Raw genomic sequence first — 26,284 nt, 5'->3', positions numbered from 1 at the left:
ACAGTGGTGAGTCAGTCTTCCCAAACAATAGACTGTTCTCCCGGTTCTTATGTCAGGAGGCAGTCAGGCTATTCAGGAGCTACTTGGATAAAACTGATCTTTCAAGTTAGATTATTTTTTCAAATGCCAAATCCTACATACAAATTAAAAATTTTTCCCAGTTTGCCCTATTTCCATTTCTTCCCCAATTTTCAAGAATAGAATTAGGATTTGGCTCTTTGTTTGCAACTTCCCTGATCCTTTCCAATCCCTTCACCCACATTTCTGGAGATGATGGTAGAGAACTGAGAGGGCCGCCTCATTTGCGATCAAATTTGAATTGTAACCTACTTTCCTAGCTATGTCCACGGTGCTCAAACAGGGAATTATTCTAAGGAGAAAATGTTTTTAAAATTTCTTTTATTTTTAACTTTTATCTATTTATTTATTTCAGACTGGGTTTTGTGACTGGCTAATTTTTTTGTATTTTGGGTAGAGATGGGATTTCGCCATGTTGCCGAGGCTGGTCTTGAACTCAGGCTCAAGCGATCCACCTGCCTTAGCCTCCCAAAGTGTTGGGATCACAGGCATGAACCACTGTACCCAGCTGGAAATATCTTACAAGACTGTGATTTAGATTTCTCTACCATTTACATTTTTTTCCACATACTGTTTAATCTCATAAGTTCCCTGGGGAGTGTCTCCAAGTATATAAATTACTAAGAACGCTGTGCCAAACCTTACCACTGTTTGTGGTGAAAAATATAAGTAGGCTTCTGTCCAAATTGCCTTTAAGTGCTTATCACATCTTCTTTATAGATTTACGTTTTACCTATACCATTCACACAGACAGTACTGCTTATAAAAAATGTTATTGAAGACTATTGTCTCTGAAGATGTAACTTAGGTTGAAAATCAACCAAACTACAATAATGAAAGAAATTACAATAATCTATTTGGGAAGAATTTATTAATTTTTTTTTTGACCGAGTCTTGTTCTTGCAACCCAGCCTGGAGAGCAATGGCGCTATCTCAGCTCACTGCAACCTCTGCCTCCCAGGTTCAAGTGATTCTCCTGCCTTAGCCTCCCAAGCAGCTGGGATTACAGGCACCTGCCACCACGCCAGGGCTTTGTATTTTTAGTAGAGACGGGTTTTCACCATGTTGGCCAGGCTGGCCTTGAACTCCTGACCTCAAGTGATCCACCCCTCGGCCTCACAAAGTGCTGGGATTACAGGCGTCAGCCACCACACTCGGCCTGTTGGTTTCTTAACCTGAAGAGAGTACCTACTGCTTCTTTCTTACAACTCAAGCAATAGGCTTTTAAACTACTGGTGATACCAACTTACCAGGAATACCTTCTTCAATTACTAATTTCAGGTTAAGACTTCGTATTTAGCTTAAATATCAAGCTCCCTGAAAGAATAACCTATACTAAGTTTTTCTTCACCTTCATATTGTTATTGTTTTCAATTTAATGCAGCCATGTTCCTGTCACACTTCTTCATGAAAACTACTGGAGTCAGGAGTAACTTTTTATTCACCAAATGCAATGACTGCTTCAGTCTTCACCTTTTCTGTACCACTTATCTCGCTTTGACATTATCTTCTTAAATTCCTATCTCTCTTTGGTTTTTATGATGCACTTTTTCTGGTTCCTGTCTCATTATCTCATGCTTTTCTTCTTTGTCTTCATTGCAGTTTCTTCTTCTGCTGTCTGCACTGTTTATGTCAGAGGTCAAGGGTTCTCCATTTGGCCTTCTGTCTATCCTCACTGGAGTATTCCTACCATTTCAATGACTTCAGCCACTGCAGTTACCTCTAACCTGACCTCTTTCTTGATGTCATACTCACATATTGAATTGCCCTATAGACATTTTCAGCAATGTCTCACAGACATTTCAAAGGCGTCCAAAAGAGAGCTCATTTCCTTTCCTCTTGGATGTGCTTCCTCTTCTTCACAATGTTTTTAATAAAAAGCATCTATCCAGTCTTCTAGCAAGAACCCTTAACAATTTTAGATGTCTTCCTATTGCCACCTCTCCCCTGTATCAAACATCTAAGTGACCAGTTTCTATTATTTTCAAACACCAAATATATCTCCAGTTTATTAGCTTCATTCTACACCCCCCCCCCCCAGTTTCTGCATTAATTAAGGCCATCATCTTGTTTCACTAGGCTTGTTATGGCTGCTAATTTGTAGACCCTCTCTCTGTCTCTCTCTCCATTCTTCAATATCTTTTTAACAATGCTACCAGAGGGGGAAAAAAGCAAATCTGGTCATGTTATTTCCATGCTAAATGATTGTTCTATTAATTATTGACAGAGGAATGCTAAAATTGAAGTCAGTCCAATTTTCCAACAAGCCAGGTGTCTATAGAACTGAAGCTTGAGAAACTTACATTTGTATAATGAAATGCACCTGCTGTCTGTTGACCAACTTCTTTTCCTTGTCCCTTCTATTGTCCTTCCCAGCTATATAAACCCTTGAGTGGGAGTGGAGAAAGGGGGAGAGTGGGAGAGTGAAGAGTGGATTTAGGGTTTGTCTCCCACCTCTCCAGCTGACATCACCCAAATAAAGGCTTCTTCTCTGACAATACTCATTGTCTCAGTGATTGGTTTTCTGTGTGGTGAGCAATGGGACCTAGAGAAAACCTCTGATTATTCGTAATACAATTTCTTACAATAACTGTGAATTTGTCTATTTCTACTTGCAGAAATGTTAATGTCTTCTGTAGATTCGCTTATTTTTTTGTTTCTGTAAAGTTTTGCTTAGCTTACTTTTAAGCTCTAATATAAGTAGCATGCACACTTAGAAATATTATGTATTTTTTTAACGAATTCCATTTATCATTATGAAATATCTCTTTATCTTTGGTAGTACTACTTGTTTTGAAGTTTACTTTGTTGGCTATTCATATAGCTGAACCAGGTCTCTTACGATTGGGAGTTTGCTTTCAACCTATCCATGTTGCATTTAAAATGCAATTTCTGTAGAGGGTGTACTGTATACTGTTAGTATACTGACATTTTTTTTTGCCTCTGACAATATTGCTTTTTCTTCAGAATGTGTAGTCATTCTACAGTTAATGCAATTATTGATATGATTTACTTGAAGTTTAACATCTTATTTATATTTTTAATTTTTTGTTCTTCTTTTGTTTCCTTGATCTTACTTTCCTGTCTTCTTTTAATCTAGTATTAGTTTAAAGTAGTATTAAGGTAGCATTCTATTTTATATAACTTGTTAGATTTTTATTATACTTCATTTTATTTTTAAGTAGTTGCTTTAGGGACTAAAGTGTGCACATTTAACCTACCATATTCTATACTGAATTAATATACTCCACCTCACATATAATAGAGGATACTCATCAAATTATAATTCTATTTATTCCCATTTCATGTTTTTTAATGCTCTTAAGCATTTTACTTTTTCATATATTATTAACCTCAATTATTTTTTTTTTTTTTTTTTTTTTTTTTTTTTTTGAGATTCGCTCTTCCCAGCTATGCATGCATTCCTCACTGCAAGCTCCCTCCGTTCACCATTCTCTGCTCACCTCCGATACTGACTAGCTTTTGTTTTAAATAGTGAAATGTCTTTCAAACAAATTAGGAGAAAAAATGCTTGCATATTCACCTTATTATTTACCATTATTAGCATTCTTCAATTATTTTTGCAGATCTGAATTTCCTACTGGTATTATTTCTCTTCAGATTGAAGAAGTTTTGACATTTCTTATAGTGCAGATATGATGGCAACAAATTCTCTCAGCTTTGATTTATTATTTATTCATTTATCTGAAAAAGTATGTATTTTACCTTTAGTTTTGAAGGCGATTTTTGCTGGATGTAGGATTCTAAGTTGACAATCATTTTTTAGTTGTTTTCTTTTAGCACTTTAAAATGTCAACGTGTTGGGTTAATGAGATTGTTACTCCCTCTTACGTGATGCATTCTTTACTCTGGTACCCATTAGAATTTTTCCTTTCCCTTTGGATTTCAGTTTGACAATGATATACTTATGTGCATTTTGTATAAATTTATTCCACCGGAGATTCACTGACCTTCCTGGATTTGTAGATGTATATATTTTCAAACATATAAGGAAACTTTTCAGTCATTTTTTCTCCAAGATCTTTTGTCCCTTGACTTATTCCCTCTCTTACCCTTCTGTTCTTCTAATTACAGGTATATTTGACTGCTTGATGTTTAACAGTTCAACTAATGCTCTGTTTTTGTTTGTTTGTTTGTTTATGTCTTTTTTTCTATGCTTTACTTTGGATAAGTTCTCTTGACCTGTCTTCAAGGTCACTCACCATTTGATTTTTTAGTGATTTTTCTGAATATTTCATCTGTTTTTTTTTTTTTTACATATTGTAGTTTACAGGTATATAATTTTTAACTAATTTTTCTTACTTATTCTCTGCTGAGATTACCCACCTATCCACCTATTCTTCTCATATTTTCCTATTGAAGATAGATCTTTTAAATTATTTTCTGCTAATTCCAGTATCTGGATCATCTGTGGTTTGCTTTTGGTGATTTTTTTTCCTTGCGTGTGACTCCTATTTCTGCCTCTACATAGGTCTTGTAATTTGTTATTGCATAGTAGAAATTAAGTACAGAAGAAAAGTAGGGATAGAGGATTAACAGTGGGTTTTTATTTTCTTTTTGCCAAGAAATTTCAAGTTATTTTTTTCATCTGTTGGCTAAAGTTGGAGTTGATTGTTCAGATTTCACCAAGGGTTTATTTATCTGGGAGTGAGATGAAGCTTCCCCGTTGTTAACCCAATTGCCAACATTCAGTTTTCCAAGGAAGGGCTAGTCTAATGGAGCTTATCAGGATTTTATTTGGGATTCCTTGTAATACCTTTGAATTTTTAAATTTCAGGTATGGGGAGAATATGGGAGATGCAGCAGATTGAATGATTTCTGTCTGCTTATCACTTCTTACTTCAATTTCATTGTTTTCAGAAAACTTGGGATAAGGTAGAGAGAATGACTGTGTTGAGCAGATTATTACTGTGCTTGGCAGTCTTTCAGACTGTAATGTAGCCCATGATCTCCACCGTTGCCAATAGCTCAGATGGCTTCATTTCCACCCAGTAAAGTCCTGGGTCTTGAGCATTCTTCTGCTTGTCCTGCATCCAGACCTGCCAGATCTCACTGCTTACTTATAATGGGCACCTTTCTCTGGAAATCAATTCATCAAGCCTTTCATGGTTCATTGACAGTCCCATATGTAAGTATGATTTTTATTTTATCTTTTGATGCTCTCATAATGTCAGAGGTGTGTGAACCAGAGCCACTCCATCTAGAATAGGAGCTGGGTAAAATGAGGCTGCATTCCCAGACAGTTAAGGCATTCTAAGTATAGGAGGTTGGCAGAAGATACAGGTCATAAAGACCTTGCTGATAAAACAGTTTACTTCAAAGAAGCCAGCTAAAACCGACCAAAACCAAGATGGTGACGAGTGACCTCTGGTTGTCCTCACTGCTACACTCCCACCAGTGCCATGACAGTGTACGAATGCCATGGCAACATCAGGAACTTACCCTATATGGTCTAAAAAGGGGAGGCATAAATAATCCACCCCTTGTTTAGCATATAATCAAGAAATGGGCATAAAAATAAGCAACCAGCAGCCCTCTGGGCTGCTCTGTCTATAGGGTAGCCATTTATTGGTTCCTTTACTTTCCTAATAAACTTGCTTTCACTTTTCTCTATGGACTCTCCCTGAATTCCTTCTTACATGAGATCCAAGAGCCCTTTCTTGAGGTCTGGGTCTGCACCCCTTTCCTGTAACAATGAGAGCTAAGGTCTTTTGTGTCCTAATTGGAAGCAGAAAGTGCCTAGTTAACTTTTAAACATTTTTGGAGACTCATTTCAAATGTTACTTCTTAGAAGTTTTTTATTAAAATTCTCATTTGAAACTAATTCTTCTGTTGTGGCCCCGATATACAATCTTAGAATATTATCTATATTAGTTTAAAATAACTAGTTGTTTATTGGATTTATTTTCTAAAAGACAATACAATATTTGAGTCCAAGGACCACATTTTATTCATCCATTTAGTGTCAATAAGTAGTGGTAGATTGTGTTGTGAAATGAAAATAAATCTTGGGGATCCCAAAATCACTAAGCTAAAAGGAAAAGTCAAGGTGGTAACTGCTTAGGGCAAACCTCCCTCCCATTCTATTTGAAGTCACCCCTCTGCTCACTTATAAATGCATATGTTATTGCCTTCTTTGGAGAGGCTGTTCAGAAACTCAAAAAAATGCAACCATTTGTCTTTTACCTACCTATACCTGGAAGCCCCTTCCCTGCTTGGAGTTGGCCCGCTTTTCTGGACCAATCAATGTTCATCTTACATATGTTAACTGATGTCTCATGTCTCTCTGAAATGTATAAAACCAAGCTGTGCTCTGGTGCATGTGTCGTCAGGACCTCCTGAGGCTGTGTCACGGGTACGGGCCCTCAACATTGGCAAAATAAACTTTCTAAATTAACTGATACCTGTCTTAGATATTTGGAGTTCACAGTACTATAAGGAATTTAAACAGCAAGAAATCAACAAGAAAAATGAAATAACTCCATTAAAAAGTGAGCAAAGGACATGAACAGACAATTCAAGACATACAAGTGGCCAACCAGCATATGAAAAAATGCTTATCACCAATCATCAGAGAAATGTAAATCAAAACCACAATGAGATATCATCTCACATCAGTAAGAATGCCTATTATTAAAAAGTCAAAAAATTACAGATGTTGGTGAGGCTGTGGAGAAAAGGGAATGCTTATATACTGTTGGTGGAAATGTAAATTAGTTTAGCCACTCTAGAAGGCAGTTTGGAGATTTCTAAAAAAAACCACAAAGATAACTACTATTTGACCCAGAAATCCCACTACTGGGTATATACCCAAAGGAAAACGAATCATTTTACCAAAAAGACACATGCGTGTGTATGTTCACTGCAGCATTATTCACAATAAAAAAGACATGGAATCAACTTAGGGTCCCATCAATGGTGGATTGAATAAAGAAAATGTAGTACATATACACTATGGAATACTATGTGGCCATGAAGAATGAAATCATTTCCTCTGCAGCAACATGATTGTAGCTGGAGACAGTTATCCTAAACGAATTAATGCAGAAACAGAAAACCAAATACTGAATATTCACAGTTATAAGACAGAACTCAACACTGAGTGCACATGGACACACAGGAACAGTAGATGCTGAGGACTACTAGAGGAGAAAGGGAGGGAGGGGGAATAGGGCTTGAAAAACTACCTATTGGGTATTATGTTCACTACCTGGGTGATAGGTTTAATCATACCTCAAGCCTCAGCATCATGCAATATACCCTTGTAACAAACAAGCATGTGTATCCATGAGTTTAAAATAAAAGTTCAATGGTGTAGATTCTGTGTCACCATGAATGCATAATAATCTTGTTGAGTATACCATATTTTCTCATACCTCCATGACCTTGCACATGCTAAAGTCTCCCCCCATGGCATAAAATTCCCATCCTTCCTTTACCTGTGAAACTCTGGCTTATACTCCAACACCCAGCTCAGTCGATCTTTTTTCAGTCAGATTTTCTTGATGCTCTTCCAGAGTACCTACCACATAACAGTATATGTTAATTTTAATTATGTTCCCTACCTCTAGCACCAGAGTGCAAGTTACTGAAAATAGTAGACAATAGTAGAAGGGAAGCAGCTTAGAGTGGTTGAAAGACCGCTAGTTTCAATTGTAGATGTACTGGGATTTAAATGGACTGGGCTTGTACTTAGTAGTTCTGAAATCTTTAGCAAGTTTATTAAATTTTCTGAAACTGAAAAGGTACAATCCCTGACATACAATTAGTACTCTATAAATGGGAGTTGTTATTGTGTGGTATTAGAAATTTATTGCTACAAAGTATTTACAAAATGTTTAGTGAACGAATGAGTGAGTGCATGAGTGAGTAAGTGAGAATTTTTTTTTTTTCTTACAAAATAGAGGCTGAGAAGTTTAAGGTCCAGTATCTGCATTCTGTGAGAGCCTTCTTGGTGGTGGGGACTCCGAAGAGTCTCAAGGTAGCATAGGGCGTCACATGGTGAGGGGGCTGAGCATGCTAATTGTTAGCTCAGTTCTTTCTTACTCTTATAAAGCCACCAGTTCCACGCTCATGATAACCCATTAATCCAGTATTTCATTAATCTATTAATCCATGAATAGATTAACCCACTTATGAGGGCAGAGCCTTAATAACCCAGTCACCTCTTAAAAATCTGGCTCCATCCCTCGACACTGTCACATAGGGGATTAATATTTAACATGAGTTTTGGAGGGGACACATATTCAAATCATAGCATCTTGTGATAATGCCCTGACTACTTAAGAACAATTTACTTCTGGTATAACACATGTCCTAAAATTCTGCTAAGAGGTTGCAAATATCAGATATCCAAGAATTTTTTTCATGTGCTATCATCATTCTTTAGGTAATAAATCCAACCAGTTAGTGATAATAAATGCTCATTAAATATTTATCTAGTAGGTTTATATATATTACATAATAAAATTCACCAGGTATAGAAAATATTTTCTAGCTAATAGAACATACATATAATAATTTAAGGCCTATAATTCTAAAGTTCATAAAAATCCAGACTGAATAATTTTCTGAAGTAGTGAAGATATTTTATTTTCCATAATAAAAGCGCATTATTGACTATGTTATCGGGCCCTTTAAAGAATCTTATGCCTTTTTATATTTGTTGTAGACTGAACAATACTATCTCTGACACTTCAAGATAAAACGAATTTGCATTTCACAGTTAAAGTCAAGTTATCCCTTTTTTTTGCTGTGATAAAATATTCTTAAAAATGGGTAAGACGTTCTGACACAGCTACACATTTCTGAAACATAAACAAAATGAAAAATTCGGGAGCCCATAAATCAATTTTCCGTTGTAGAGATTCATTATCTGTAATCTTGCTTGACTGAACAGCTCTATGACTGAACAAGAATTGAAGCTCGTTCATTTTTTTTTTTTGTCTTCTTGTAGCACATTCATGAAGCAAAGTGCCAGAACAAAATGGGCACACTACCAACTGTGTGCATTTTTCTTTTAGATGTCAGGATGCTGCCAGCCCAAACATGCTTTGTTTCTTTACCCCCATCCTCTCTGCTTGATTGTTGTCTCCTTAATTTGCAATTTGCTGAGCTTAAAGTTATTTTTACAAGCAAACACATGTAACCTCTTTTTTTTTGCGAGTGAGTTTGTTTAGTATTTTGAAAATCATGTAAGAGTTTTTTTTTTTTTAATTTCTCCAGATGAAGCTGATTCAGCAGGACATTTTTCCTTTTGAAAGGCAAAGCCATTTCAAGTGAAAGTTCTCCCAAAGATGATTTGTTTTTTCTTAGCCTTATGAGTTTTGTCATCGTCTGCGTTTCTCTCAGCATAAAAGGCTCTCTCCTGCCTTTCTCTCTTATTTATTGACTACTGTACTAACAATAGTTTTCCTGCAAGCAGAAAAATTTCTTACCTTCTGACTTCTTGCTGGTCAACACAACTCTCTACTTTGACATGTTACATTTGGGAATGAAATATTAATATATGAGACCAGGCAATCTTTCAAAGAAGATAAAGTAAGGGAATAATCCATTCTGATAATATTTTTCATGACATGAAAAAGAAAAAAGTGTGTTTTTGTGCATGTGCATATGTTGGAATGGGATAGAAATAAAATTTTATTTATTTTTAAAAGAACGTCATGGGCCATCCATACAGTGTATGTGAGGTGACTTGTGAACATTCACAAACTCAAGGTGGGCTTCTTCATTCAAACAAAACTTAGCAAGTCAGTTGATGGCTGTAAGGAAAACCCAGAAAAATGCAAAGAAAATGCAATCAGGGAAGACAAATGAGATGTAGGAGAAAGCATTTTGTAGAAAGGAGCCAGATTTTTTTTTTTTTAACCACCAAGAACCTCTTCTTCACGACTAATATCTTAGCAATTCTTAAGGTGAGTAGTTGAATGCTTTATGTTTATAAATTAAATACTCAAGGTTTCAATTTAAAAAAGGGAAAAAAGTGAGCAATGCCATACTTTCCATGTCAGACAAGAGCATTGGGCATTACTCCCTGGTCTTTCTTTTCCAATAACAATAACCAGATATGACATTGTGGCAATATTTTATTTAAGACCTGTGAAAAGAAAAACATATAAAAGCATTTTTAAAGGAGACACAAATGGTCTCTGCTTTTCACAGGACTTAAATAAAATATTCCTGAAGTAATTTTTCCCTATCTCTCTCTTCCTCAGATTTTTGCTCTTAGGAAGAAAAGGGCAAGAAAAATTTCTAAAGTAACTTTGTTCAATTCAAATATTCATTAACAAAACTTTAAAGACATTGGGGTACCATTATCATCAAGTCTATTTTAGAAGTTTATTTTTACTTAATCAATTACATACTGTCATTCATAAACCATAAACATTTATCACATGCCAAAGTATTCATGCTTAGTTTCAACAAAACAAAGCAATACAAAATGAAGTGCTACAACTTAAAAATAAGCCCAATCTGGGTAAAAAAGTACCTACCCATTTTTACTGCTAATTTCTCCTTATTAGTGCTCAATCTAATGCCAGCAACCTTCTGCCACATGTCTTGTTGCTACACATGGCTACAGGAGCTACATTCTGTGCCATTCTATGCGCCACTCAAGTGTGCTTCAAGGTCAATGTTGCCCCTTGGAGTTCCACAGCATAGAAATCCTGATTCTCTCAATCACCCAGGCTTACAAACTATGCAAAGAGATTTCCATTGTCATTCATTTATACATGCAACAACAGAACCCACGTAGGAGTAGCCGACACAGAGCCAGGGAAATGTATCCTGCAACAGCTCCACTGCAAGACTGTAGGGCAGATAAAGATGGTTATGAGGGCAAACAAACATACAATCAGCATAACTTAGATCTATTCAGGAACTGTATTTTTGCATGGATTAGATTGAGCACTAGTAAGGAGAAATTTTGCCAGGAAAACAATGAATTCCGCAATCATGCCATGACAACTGTCTTCTTCCTCAAGTGATTTTTGAGTAAGGTACAATGGAGGCAAATCAAAACACAGAAATACTTTCACTGAGGTTTGTACCCAAGCCTTAAAGTAGACTCCAGGAAGCTAGAGGGAGAAGGTTCCGTATATGTCATGCAGAAGTTTCCTTATATGCCAGGTAAGCTAATTCCTCAAACCAAAGTAGGCTACATGGCTTTCTCTCTTAATTCTCTATTCTTGCATTAGCTCTTCCAAATTTGCAATTTATGATATGCATAGACAAAAAGGCAAAATAAGCTAAAATTGAAGGCAATCCTCAGCCTTCAATCCATATGCACAGTTTTTGGTGAGTGGTACTTTTGATAGTGACTTGGAAGTGAGAATGCATCACTAGAAACAAGGTTATTGTGATTTACAAAGCACTTCACAGTTTGCAAAGTATTTTTATTATGTGCACTCTTGTAAACCTCGTCACAACCTGACAAGGTTAGAAATCACTATTGCTGATATTTTATAAATCAATGCTAAGAATCTGTCCATTGTTGCTGCATGAGGAGTTAGGATTCCACTTCAGATCTCAGAATTATTTACTCTATAATTTTTCCATGGTACTAGGCTGCTTTTCTAACTCTGGCACACCTGCCCGTTATTGTACACACAGTAAAAGTGCATTCACTTCCTCATTTCTGCATAAAAAAAAAAGTATTGCAAGTAAAACCAGTTAGTACCAAAACCTATAACTCTTATTCATAAAACTTGAAATTAAAGCATGGGATATTCAAGAACATTATTTCCTTCTAAAAAATAACTTTACTCATTCTTAAAAAGCCAAAGGAAACACCCATCTAGTTTGATCTATAAATCCCCATATTATTTTTTTCCATCTCAATCTTGGCCTTCATTCTTCTAGTGGCATAAATAACTGGAGCATTTCTGAGAGGGTTAGGGAACGAGCTTTAGAAAGTAAAAGAGAAAATGTTAGGTCTCCTCTCAGAGGATAAGTGTATTAGAGTTATTTGGGATGCTTGAACCAGAGGTTGGTTTTAATATGCCTCTATTTCCTTCCATGGTTCTCAAGACAGAGCTAACTCACTCATCTAATTTGTCCTTCCATCAGGGTGGTGCTTCCATATATGATCATTGGACCATTGCAGGTGTTCCTGAAATGAACAGATTCTTGAGGTCCACCTCGGATCGACTAAATCAGAATTTCCACGATTGGACCCTTGATATTTATGAGCACTTAAGTCAGAAATACTGCTAGAGAGGGATTAACCTGATTTTGCATACAGGAATAAACCTTTTATTGAGGAACTAATTTCTCAATATGTCAAGTTTTTGGCAGCTTTCTGTAGCATCTATTAGAATGAATCAACATTAATGAAGGCTTGCTTCCTTGGGGCATGTAACCTTTTGTCTCAGAGGATTTGGAATATTAGATTCTTACCTCTCTTCCCAATGGCAGAAAAAACAATGAGTTTGAGAGATGAAAGGACAGAACAGCATTTTTTATCAAGTCAATTGTTATTTTCTACTTAACCTCTCTAATCTGCTTATTTTGGGGGAAAATAAGCAACTGTATTCTTTGTCAAGATTATTAAATCCTAAATTGTGTCCATATGTATGTGGCTTCTACTTGGTACAATTAGAAAGAAAATAACACCTAAGCCAACAATCTCCAACTATTTCCACTGGGGATAAAACATTTTTAAAGTCTTCAAATAGCAAATGTTGCTTAGCCATTAGCTATGTAAAGATTGAGGAAAAACTAAAAAAGAGAACACTGAAAAACCCTTTGAAATGTTAAGTTATAGTACTACTCCACCCAATGGATTTCTGCTGAATTTCACTTGTGTTGAGAAACACTGTATATACTAAGTGCCATCTGAATTTATACTTAATTAATTATAGTTATGTAAAAAGTAAAGTATTAGTTATATAAATAAAAGACTGGAAGAGAATACATCCAGATATAAACAGATTTTGGTATGTGTGGAAAATCTGGATAAAATATATATTCTACTTTTAAAATACTTTCTACATTTTAATTTATCTATATCTATTTTACATCTATTTAAACTTAGTGAAAAAGTTCAATAAGCATAATTTTACAAGAAACATTTTATGGATGTAAAATGCGAAACATGTGGAAGGGCAATTTTTAGGCTATCTTCACCATAAAAAGGTTATGCAGCTTTAGCTCTTGTATCATGTTTTTAATTAGTTGTGACTTGTAATCTAATAGTTCAATAAAATAGAAGTGAGATAATTGCATTTTACTTCCACCTTTTCCATTAACTTGGTTTGCTATTATGGACAAATAATTTAATATCTCTAGTTTCTTCTTCAGTGAAACACAAACAACTACATTAACTTTTATTTTCACTCTAGCATCGAGAACTAATTGAGGCAATGACTGGAAAGAATCACAAGTACGTGAATAAAATATTAACATTCTACAAGATAACATTATTACTTTATTTCTTGGAGCAGTTTATAAATACTAGCAACTTAACCCACTCTGAAAAATAAACCCAAATAAGCAATTTTTGCTAAAAAAATAAGATCGTGCTAAAATCAATAAAAATGAATAAAATAAGTAGCAATGGAAATTTGTTACTTGAGCATAAGAAATTATTTGATATGACTCATGAATTGGTTAAGATGCTAAAAGGGGCTTAAGCTGCTAAACAAAATCTAAATATAGTGGCTTAAATAACATAGAAGTTAATTTTTCCTTTTACATAGGGTTTCTCTGAAGATGAGCATCCAGATTGGCAGGGATACTATGTCACTCAAATTTCACTGGTAAGAATTTATTCATATAGATAGACTTTGCTGCAAGGGAGGCTGAAAAATGTAATCCTTAAGTGGTATACTCCATTGCCCAGGGGAAGAGATGCAAAAAGGGGTTTTGTTTTGTTTTAGGCTAGCTAACATTCTTCTAGTTATACTTATATCTTGGTCTCTGAAAATAGTTCATGAAATCATTGCATCATTGGATGGAAACAATATCCTACATTTATTCCTCATTCCATCTCATGGCCTTAAGTTCCTTTTATATGATGATTATTCCCAAGTTTATATTTCCAGCTTTAATCTCTGCCTTGAACTTCAGATTGGTATGCTAAACAGTTTACTTACCCATTCACTTGGATGTCTAACATCTCAAATTTAACATGTCAAATCAGTTAACAGCATTAACATCCACCTAAAATCTAGAAGCCCGTTTTAATTCCTCTGCTTCAAATGAAGTCAATCACTGAGACTTTCTTTTGGTCTTTCTTTCTGTGTAATAGAAACCATGAGTTTTAGATGAGCACCTGGCATCTCAGCTACAGACCATATCTCTAGCTCCTTTTGTAGGAGGCAGATGGGGTTCAATGACTAATCTCTTTTCAATGGGATACAGGCTGAAGCCATCATGCAACTTTCAGATCATGCTTATTAAAAAAGTGGAGCAGCAACTAGAACTTTATACATAGCTGGTGGAAATGCTTTGGAAAACTGACAGTTTCTTATAAAGTTAAATATAAACTTACCATACTACTCAGCAATTCTGTTACTAGACGTTTACTCAAGAGAAATTAACAATTCATCCAAAGGAAATGACAATGCTTCCACACAAAGACTTGCACATAAATGTTTACAGCGTATTTATTAATAATAGACATGAACTGGATACAATTAAATGTTCATTAAAGAGTAATTATATAAATAAATTATGTTATATTTATCCAATAGAATAGTCCTCAGTAATGACAGGGAACAAACTGGTGATACACATATTAACATGGGTAAATCACAAAAACATTATGCTGAATTAAAGAAGACTTACATGGGAGAGTACAAATTGTGTGATTCCATTTATAATGAATTCTAAAACCAGAAAAATTATTCCTTAGTGGCTAAAAGCAGATCAGTGGTTTCTTGGAGCTTCAGGTAGGTGAGGGTATTGATTGCAAGTGCATAGGGTAGGCAGAAACTTTTTGGAAATTTTATGTATAGATAAATATATCTATATTTATCTTGGAGCTTCATGTAGGTGAGAGTATTGATTTCAATTGGATGGGATAGGCAGAAACTTTATAGGATTTTAGATATGGATAAATCTTGATTTATATATATATTTATATACTTGATTTATCTATATATAAAATTCTAATATATCAAGATATATTCTAATATGTCTTCATTCTAGTAGTAGTTACACAGATATACAGCATATATTTATCAAGGTCATTGAAATGTAAAATTTAACATATTTGTGATTTATTTTATGTAAAGTATATATATCTGAATAAATTTGATTAAAAGAAAGATGACTTTATTTACAGTACAGACCAATGGTAACAATTAAAAATCAATCATGTTCCAAAAAGGCAATTCTCAGCCTACCAACCAAAAAAAGCCCAAGACCAAATGGATTTCCAGCCAAATTCTACCAGAGGTATAAAGAGGAGCTGGTACCATTCCTTCTGAAATTATTCCAAACAATAGAAAAAGAGGGGCTAATCTCTAGCTCATTTTATGAGGCCAGCATCATCCTGATACCAAAACCTGGCAGAAACACAACAAAAAAAGAAAATTTGAGGCCAATATCCCTGATGAACATTGATGCAAAAATCCTCAATAAAATACTGGCAAACCAAATCCAGCAGCACATCAAAAAGTTTATGCACCACGATCAAGTCGGCTTCATCCCTGGGATGCAAGACTGGGTCAGCATATGTAAATCAATAAATGTGATCCATCACATAAACAAAACCAATGACAAAAACGACATGATTACGTCAATAGATGCAGAAAAGGCCTTCAACAAAATTCAACATCCTTTCCTGCGAATGACTCTCAATAAACTAGGTATTCATGGAACATATCTCAAAATAATAAAAGCTACTGTTGACAAACCCATAGCCAATATCATACTGAATGGGCACAAGCTGGAAGCATTCCCTTTGAAAACTGGCACAAGACAAGGATGCCCTCTCTCACCACTCCTATTCAACATAGTATTGGAAGTTCTGGCCAGGGCAATGAGGCAAGAGGAATAAATAAAGGTATTCAAATAGGAAGAGAGGAAGTCAAATTGTCTTTATTTGTAGATGACATAATTGTATATTTAGAAAACCCCATAGTCTCAGCCCCAAAACTGCTTAAGCTGATGAGCAAATTCAGCAAAGTCTCAGGATGCAAAATCAATGTGCAAAAATCACAAGCGTTCCTATACACCAATAACAGACAAACAGAGAGCCAAATCATGAGTGAACTCCCATTCACAATTGCTACAAAGAAAATAAAATACCTAGGAATACAACTTACAAGGGATGCAAAGGACCTCTTCAATGAAAACTACAAACCACTGCTCAAGGAAATAAGAGGACACAACAAATGGAAAAATATTCCATGCTCATGGATAGGAAGAATCAATATCATGAAAATGGCTATACTGCCCAAATTAATTTAAAGATTCAATGTTACTCCCATCAAGCTACCATTGGCTTTCTTCACAGAATTAGAAAAAAAAAAAACTACTTTAAATTTCATATGGAACCAAAAAAGAGCCCGTATAGCCAAGATAATCCTAAGCAAAAAGAACAAAGCTGGAGACATCATACTACCAATTAATTGGTAACCAAAACAACATGGCACTGGTACCAAAACAGATATATAGACCAATGGAACAGAAAAGAGGCCTCAGAAGTAACGCCACATATCTACAACCATCTGATCTTTGACAAACCTGACAAAAACAAGCAATGGGGAAAGAATTCCCTATTTAATAAATGGTGCTAGGAAAACTGGCTAGCCATATGCAGGAAACTGAAACTAGACCCTTTCTTTACACCTTATATAAAAATTAACTCAAGATGGATTAAAGACTTAAACATAAGATCCAAAGCCATAAAAACCCTAGAAGAAACCTAGGCAGTACCATTCACGACATAGGCATGGGCAAAGACTTCATGACTAAAACACAGAAAGGAATAGCAACAAAAGCCAAAATTGACTAATGGGATTTAATTAAACTAAAGACCTTCTGCACAGCAAAAGAAACTATCATCAGAGTGAACAGGCAACCTACAGAATGTGAGAAAATTTTTGCAATCTATCCATCCAACAAAGGTCTAATATCCAGAATCTACAAGGAACTTAAATTTACACACACACAAAAAAACATCAAAAAGTGGGTGAAGGATATGAACAGACACTTCTCAACAGAAGATATCTGTGTGGCCAAAAACATGAAAATAAGCTCATCATCACTAGACATTAGAGAAATGCAAATCAAAACCAAATGAGATACCATCTCTCACCAGTTAGAATGGCGATCATTAAAAAGTCAGGAAATGACAGATTCTGGCAAGGTTTTGGAGACATAGGAACACTTTTACATTGTTTGTGGGAGTGTAAATTAGTTCAACCATTGTGGAAGACAGTGTGGCAACTCCTCAAGGATCTAGAATCAGAAATACCATTTGACCCAGCAATCCCATTACTGAGTATATACCCAATCAGAAATACCATTTGACCCAGCAATCCCATTACTGAGTATATACCCAAAGGATTATAAATCATTCTACTATAAAGACACATGTACACATATGCTTATTGCAGCACTATTTACAATAGCAAAGATTTGGAACCAACCAAAATGCCCAAATGATAGATTGGATAAAGAACATGTGGCACATATACACCATGGAGTACTATGCAGCCATAAAAAAGAATAAGTTCATGTCCTTTGCAGGGACATGGATGAAGCTGGAAACCATCATTTTCAGCAAAGTAACATAGGAACAGAAAACCAAACACTGCATGTTCTCACTCACAAATGGGAGTTGAACGACGAGAACACATGGGCACAGGGAGGGGAACATCACACACTGAGGACTGTCAGGTGGTCAAGGGCAAGGGGAGGGAGAACATTAGTTCCAATACCTAAGGCATGTGGGGCTTAAAACCTAGATGGTGGGTTGAAAGGTGCAGCAAACTACCATGGTACATGTATACCTATGTAACAAACCTGCATGTTCTGTACATGTATTCCGGAACATAAAAAAGAAAACAAAAATAGAAATACAAATGGTCATTAGAAAATGTTGAAGCTTATTATAAAAGAAATACAAATTTAAGACATGATCTTCACATATTAATTATTAAATAAACAAACAAGGGTGTGCTTTCATTTTCTGTCTTTCTTCTTTGAGTCTCATTGGCTTGAACACTAGCTTGATGGCAGGAGCTGGGTCATTTATCTTAGACCAGTAAATACAAAGTGACATGTTGAGAAAGGCAGAGCAGCACAATGGAAGGAGCCTAGGTACCTTTTACCCTCTGGACACAACTAAATTCTGGATTGTGTTCACTTACATGCTAAGTGAGAGAGAGGTCAATGTTTATTTTATTTAATCTATTGCTATGTTGGATATTGTCATAGTAGCCATCCTGCATTCTAATGCAGTAATTGAGTCCTTAATACCATAACTTATTGATTGTCTTTTCTGGAAGATTGCATTAATATTCTCACTGATCTCCTTGTCTTTAACTCTCTATAGCCAATGTCCTCTGGTTGCCAATGTTATCTTATAAAAATATAAATCAGTTGTCACTCTTCTGTTTAAAGCTTGTTCATAACTGCCTATATTAGTTGGCATGGGATACAAACCCCTTATTTTGGCCTTCATCTCCTATCTTACTGCCTATCCCTCCATATAGTCTTATATCCTAACATTTTCACCACATTTAAACCACACTCTCATTTGTTCCACCCTAGGATATTGATGTTCCTCTTCTAGAAACATTCCAGACTTTCGCATGGCTTGCTCCTCGTTTAACATGGCTCTTTGCAAATGTCACTTCGTCAGAGAGGTTTTCTGTGACTATTCTACCTAAAATAGGATCTCATCCTAGAAAGGTGTCTGTTGATCTGTTTTATTCTTTTGATGAAATAAACTAAAACCGGTGTATATTTTTCTTTCCATTAAAATAGAAACTTAATGAAAACAAATAGGTTGTTACTTGTGTTCAAGGTGCCAGCTTCCAAAACAATACCTGGCATATGGTAGGTATCCAATGGCATGTTTACATTAATAAATGAATGTTCCTTAATTCAGCGTAGTTTGAATCATTTTAAATTGTATCTTCAGACCCATAAATACCCGTGGGTCATCCTTCACTCCTCAGCCTCTCATCTAGTTAATTCCAAGTCCATTGATAAGATTTTGATAACTAATAGCTCCTTTCACTTTCCTTCAGCTTTGCTTCCTCTGCTTTGGCCTAGTCCATTAGTATCTCCTACACAACAGCGATGACCTCTTAATGAATCTTCCCTTTGCAGAATTGTATGACTTCCTTTCACCTCTTCTGTCTTTCTCCACGTCTCTTGAGTCCCTTGTATGTTTCAGTAATGCTAGAAATTTTTAGATTCTCTATGCTTATATTCTAACTCACTGCAGGGAAATTTGTGTATTCTTTTTCCTATCCAGAACACTAATTTCACCCACGCTCCATACCAGTATGATGTTCCTACGCAACAAACTAGGCCAACATTGAATATCATTGTGACTGAAAATCATTATGCTACATTGAACATCATTATAGATTATGCTAAGAAGTCTTTCTTGAGCCCCAACTATTGAGCAAGTATCCTTTCTCTGATAACAATCTCACAGTTTTAGCAGTTATTATTCTGAATTCTTGTCTGTGTCTCTCATCTAGCCTATATTTTTCACAAGTACAGAATACAAATCTTTCTTGTTCATAGTTATGCCCATTATCTGTAAGAATGCCTAAAGCACAGCAGGCCCTCAATAAGTGTTTGGTGAATGTCTGAATGAGCATGACCTTCACCAAAGCTAGCCATGTTAGGTGCATTATAATTTTCTGAATTAATGTGAAAATGGGTACATGGGTAATATTAACTCACAATGGGCATAAGAATGATACCTTTCTTATGGACAAAGTTGTGACAAATCTTTTGAAATATTGTGGCAGTAACTTTCCAAAAGGTAAGGCAGTTATTATAAAATATTTTACAAAATCTAATGAAAAATCTGCCCTTGGGGACTGGAACTGTAAGAGAATAAAGTTGATGAAAGAAAATTACTGTTAGACATCTCATGTCAAACAAACCTTGTCACTTTTGTTTTGTGCCTCCCAGCTTGAGTGCGTAAGAGAAAAATGCAAATTTTCCAAAAGAAGTACAGCAAACAGTGCATAAATCTCAAGAAGACAGTATGATACACTTATTGAAACTTGGCAAGGATCAGAAATAAATGACTTTTTCTCCGAAATGCCAGCTTTTTTCTTTTTAAGATTAGCTTTTCCCTAAAGCTATATCAATTATAAATAATTGTTTGCTGGCAAAACCGGCACAGCTAAACTTAAAGCAAATAATCTAAGAAACTTAAGTGATTAAAAAATAAACAAGAGATTTTAGCTTTTTTTGAGATGACTTCAAGAGCATGCTAGAACAACTCCCCTATATATGCCTATGTAAGAATATTAATTTACAATTATGAGAGTTACAGATCAATGCTCTACTGCTATTTAAAAGAATTCTCTGGAAATCTATACTTTGGAGTTTCCTTATGAAGAAAGTTACTTTGGTTTTACTTTATGATTCTTCTGGTAGTCATTTAAGTCAAGGTTCTCTGTTCTGCACAACCAAAACAATCCATCCTAGTTTAAGTAATTAATACGGGAATTTTATTTTAAAGAAGCAGGAGTATATCGTTTTTGGATGTAGCTAGTCTTCAGGAAGGGGAAAATTTCCAGAAAACCTGAAATCTGTCTCTCATCTTTGCTTCCTTCTCTCCCTGCCTCTACTTCCCTCCCTGCCTCTACTTCCCTCCTTTTTTTTTTTCCTTTTACCTTTTATCCTTTCTTTCTTCTGTCCAAATGACAGAATATTTTTGCCCCATGATTTTCTCTCTCAATTGGAATCTCTTATTCTCACAGGAGAGTATCTGACTGGTTCAGTTTGGACTCCTGTCCAATAAACCATTACAAGGGTAGGTTGGGTCACATAATGAAACACGGCTGCCAAGACTGACAGATTGTTGGCAGGCAAAGGCAGGAGGAAGAGTGGCAGATTATTGTTGTCCACCATATCTGCGTATCAATCCTTGTGTGGAACTAAGAAACACTAACCTTATACAGTTATGCACCACGTAAGTTTCAGTCAATGACAGACGACATACACAATGGTGGCCCCATATGATTATAATGGAGCTGAAAACTTCCTTATCGCCTGGGGGTGTCTTGATGATCCTGACTCTGCGTAGGCCTTGGGTAATACATGTGTTTGTGTCTTAGTTTTTAACAAAAACAGTTTCAAAATTAGAAGGAATAGAAAAAGGCTTATAGATAAGGATTTAAGGAAAAAAATGTTGTGTACATCTGTACGATGTGTTTGTTTTGTCATTACAAAAGGGTCAAAAAGTTTTTTTTTTTTTTTTTTTTTTTTTTTTTTTTTTTTGAGACGGAGTCTTGCTCTGTCTCCCAGGCTGGAGTGCAGTGGTGCAATCTCGGCTCACTGCAAGCTCCGCCTCCCGGGTTCACGCCATTCTCCTGCCTCAGCCTCTCCAAGTAGCTGAGACTACAGGCGCCCACCACCACGCCCGGCTAAGTTCTTTGTATTTTTAGTAGAGACGGGGTTTCACCGTGGTCTCGATCTCCTGACCTCGTGATCCGCCCGCCTTGGCCTCCCAAAGTGCTGGGATTACAAGCGTGAGCCACTGCGCCCGGCCGTTTAAAAAATTATAAGTTTATAAAGTAAAAAAGTTACAGGAAGGTAAGGCTAATTTATATTAAAAAAAGAAATTTTTTTTTTAAATTTAGTGTAGCCTCAGTTTATAGTGTTTATAAAGTCTGTAGTATCTACTCACTCACTCAAAGCAGCTTCCAGTTCTGCCGACTCCAATCGTGGTACGTGCCCTCTATAGGTATTCCATTTTTTTGTCTTTTATACTGCATTTTGACAGTCCTTTTTCTGTGTTTACATATGCTTAGATACACAAATACTGACCATTGTGTTATAGTCGTGTATAGTATTCAGTACAGTAGCATGCTGTGAGGGCTTATAGTCTAGAAGCAATAGGCTGTACCAAATAGCCTAGGTGTATAACATCGAGGTTTGTGTCAGTTCACTCTTTGATGTTTGCACAATGACAAAATAACCGAATCACACATTTCTTAGAACATATCCTCATCATTAAGAGACATATGATTGTATTAAATTGAGGTTATAGTGAAAACAATGTTATTTATGTTCAAATAAAGTGTTCTGTTTTTTGAAACTGACTTTCTAAAGACTCCATCATGTGAATTGTATCTTCACCTTCTCTGGACCCATATATACACCAACAATTTAAAAAGTTTTGTATTAGGAATGTTGATATTGGCAATGCAAGCTTCAATGACCAGTGCTAGTTCTTCTTTTTTACCAGCTGATGTAGTGCATGCTTGTCTGCGGTAAATGCATGAGAACACTGAGAAGAATTGATGATTACGGTAATAAATTCATTCAGGTTGCCAATCTCATTTGCAGAGACCCTGCAGTAAAAACACTGCTGGATAAAGAAGGTCACATATGAGTTTTATATTGGTCTATTTTGGGAATGCTGAATGAATGCCTCTCTTAATACTATGTCTTCTGTAGTTTCTCTGAGGACTCCTTAGACAAGTTAAACTTTTCTTTCAGCTCTGGTTACTATCTGATTACATGCTGATGGTAACCTAATATATATGGTTATCTCCTAAGTAACTAGAGCTATGTTATATTTTTGTATTCCTCCCTACTGCTATTGCAAAAGTAAAAATTCAGTCTGCTCTGCCTTCTTGACCCCACTCTCTGTGAGCTTATTTATTCTCTTGCTCTTCCAGGGCCGGTTATCAGTATCATCTACTTATTTACCAAGCTACCAAACGTAGGGATCAGCAGCTCTGTTCCATATTCCTAGCTAACCACGTATCTGTGGTTTCCAAGTCCTATTGGGAGTTTACAAAATGCTTTGAATCTGTTTCACTTGGCCCCTGCCCTCTGCCTTGATTTATTCAAGACTTATTATTTCTATCTTGGACTAATATAACCATATTTTAAAAGTATCTGTTGTCTTCCTCTTTCCCATTTGCTCTATTTTTACATTGCCACCAGAATTACCCTTGAAAGATGCTGCTATACACATACTGAGATGCATCAGTAATAATTGCCTTGTGTTATGAAAATTTATTTGCTGAGAAATTCTGTGTCATGGATGATAGGCAGAAATTACAAAGCCGAGAAAAATTATAAAAGGCCAATGTCACCTCTTAACTCTAAGTTTCTTTTTATTCTTCCTCAAGTTTAGCCATTCGGATGCATTTAAATATATTTATATCATACTAATTTAGGTTTTTGCTAAGGCTTTTTTGTAATTTTATGTTGCCTCTAAAGCTCAGTTTTCTTGACAAGTTGAAAAACCCCATACATATGTAATAGGATGTTATATTTAGCATTTACCAAGGCATAAAGAAAGTAGATGCTTCATGTAAAAGTAAGACCACATTTCAGGGCTTGTAAAAAAGGAGATGGTAGGAATTTGGTTTTGCTACCTTGAAATGCCCACAAACTTTTGCCTATAAAAAATCTGAAGGGCCAAAGAGCAAATGGAAATTGAGAGAATGCTTCTGGAAAGCTGCAGATATGATATTTGTCCCATTTTCTTCCAAAGGTTTGGTATTATCAAAATATAATTGCAATACTTAAAAACAAGATATTCTTTAAGTGGAGAATATACATGTGACACAGTTTAATTCATTAAGGAAGGAATTATTAGAATGGTAAAGCTGGTTCAAAGAAAATTTGGTAGCTGACTGTATACAGGAATTGAGATAAAATATTAGTATGAGATTTCTAGGTTAGATACAAAACTGGTTAAAGTTGTATAGTGCAATAAAACCATTAGCTTTGAAATTATTTTATTTAAAGGAAATACATTATTTACATATCTAGATACAAATGATATGAAAAATGCAGGTGAAAAAATCTTCGAATAAACATATAACATTACACAGAGACTTTATCAATAGTTAATAAGAAAAGAAACACTTTTTTTTTTTTTAGAAAATCATGTAATGCTCAGATTATCTTAAAAAGTATTCTAGTATGGCATTGAAAAGACATGCCGTTTTTGGCTTTATTTTATTTCTAAGTTTTGGATAATACTTGTTTACAGTCCCTGACCCTTATTTCAAGCTTAGTAAAATGAGTCATGTAAATCTGTGCTCTTAATTTCTGCATTGCAGGTAATTTTTATCTCTGTAAATTGAATATCTCCAGTTCAGAAAACTTGCATTCAAAACTTGTCTCCACAGTGGCACAATGAAGCATGAGTTTGGAAAAACCCTCAGGAATACCGTGCTCTTGATATAGTTGTGGTGAACTGTGTGCGGCATTGCTGGTGTGCCAGTTAAACACATTTTGCTTCAGTGGAGAGAATATCATCTCTCTAGAGCTGTAATTGTTTTGACATGTTTCATTTCATTTTGTCACTAATCGTCATTCTGAAAGACAAGCACTTCATACTTCTTATTTTACTATGTGACTTAGCATAGGCTTAGTTTTTGTCTCTGCTTTGCCTTTTCATAACTGTGCATAAGCTATTTTTCTAAATATAAGATAATGTTCTTTTAATGCTTTCAAAAAGGGCAAGGATATTTTATACATTATTTTTATGAGTTTGATTTTACTATTGTGCAAGTAAATGCATTGTAAGAATCATTTTTTGAAGTAAAAGTCCTTTGTAGAAGTGAGGAGAGGTTATTTGCAAAATAATCTTTACTGGGACATAATTGACGTGTGTTTACTGTTCTCTCTGGAATGTTTCTTGCTCTAATGGCCCATGTCTTTCTCTTTCCTTGCATTCAGATACTTCCCTGGCCATCTACCCTAAAATAGAACTCAATTATTTTCTATTTCTTTATTTGGCTTTAGTTTTCTTCATAGCAGCTGACATGCATTTATATTTGTTTATTGCCTTTCTGCTCCTGTTAAAATGTGTTTGAAAATAGGAGGGGCTTCGACGATTTCTTCACTCCAATATTTTTGGGATCTAGGAAATGGACTTTCAATAAATATTTGTCGAATAAATAAATAAATGAATAGATCAGCGAATGGACGAAAGCTGAAAATATCTTTGGTAATTTGAAGAGCACACCTGTCTGGGAAATAGTCTGAGCAAGAAAACCAGTAGTATCGCACATCCACTTGAAACTCGTTCTTGTATTAGAGTTAAAGGAAGGACTTGGTAAAGTTATACCATGAACATGATAATAGCAACCATCATAGCCACACCAGCACCACTGTTTCTTACTGTTTATTAAGCACTCAATATGGGCCTGGCTTAGAGCTAAATACTTAATATTTATTGTTTCATTTACTCTTAGACACTACATTACATATGGACTAAGTGTACTGTTATCTCATTTAAGCAGTTAGACTGAGCTTTGTTATTTGCTCATGGTCACACAGCAGGTAAGTTGTGGCAGTACTAACACTCAATCTCGAATTTGCCTGACTCCAAAACCCAGACTCATAACCAGAAGACTACCATTGTCTTCTCTTATCCATAGTGGGTATAATCTTAGATAATTGAATATGCCAAGTGAAATCATTACTTTTTTTTAAAATGAGTATTGGTAGGCATAGTAATGTCAAAAGTAATGGTGCAAAGATTAGTACATTAACTGTAATAGTTAGGATTGTTAGTCTGGTACCGAGATAGATGCAATGTGGTCAAGTATAGAAGCCTATACAGTGCAGTACCAACCACACATCCTACTTGCAGTATTTAAAAAGGGAGATAAAAAACAGCATATTTAGGAAGCCAAAGATAAATTCACTACAGGTGCAGCTTTGTTCGGAACAGAAGAGTTGAGCTGAGAATTGTGGGTTAACTGTGTGTGTGTGTGTGTGTGTGCTTATATTTGCTTTTGCTTTTTGTTTTATATACATTAGACTCCACGGGTCATGTATTCGGTAAAAAGAAAAGAGAGTTCTGGACTTTTGAAGAGACCTGGAATCTCTATTGACTTTGCCTATGGTAGCCTTTGATAAATCACTTAAACATAGCATAAATGTGGGAGTTCTGAGACTAAACTCCTTGAATTAATTTGTGGGTCTGCCATTTGCTAGCTTTGTAATTTTGGATTAAGATAGTCAAATTTTTTGTGCCTTAATTTTTTTA

The sequence above is a fragment of the Nomascus leucogenys genome, chromosome 11, assembly GCF_006542625.1.
Source record: "Nomascus leucogenys isolate Asia chromosome 11, Asia_NLE_v1, whole genome shotgun sequence".
NCBI lineage: Eukaryota > Metazoa > Chordata > Mammalia > Primates > Hylobatidae > Nomascus > Nomascus leucogenys.
The sequence above is the reverse complement of the archived record's forward strand: the minus strand, read 5'-3'. Positions refer to the sequence as shown.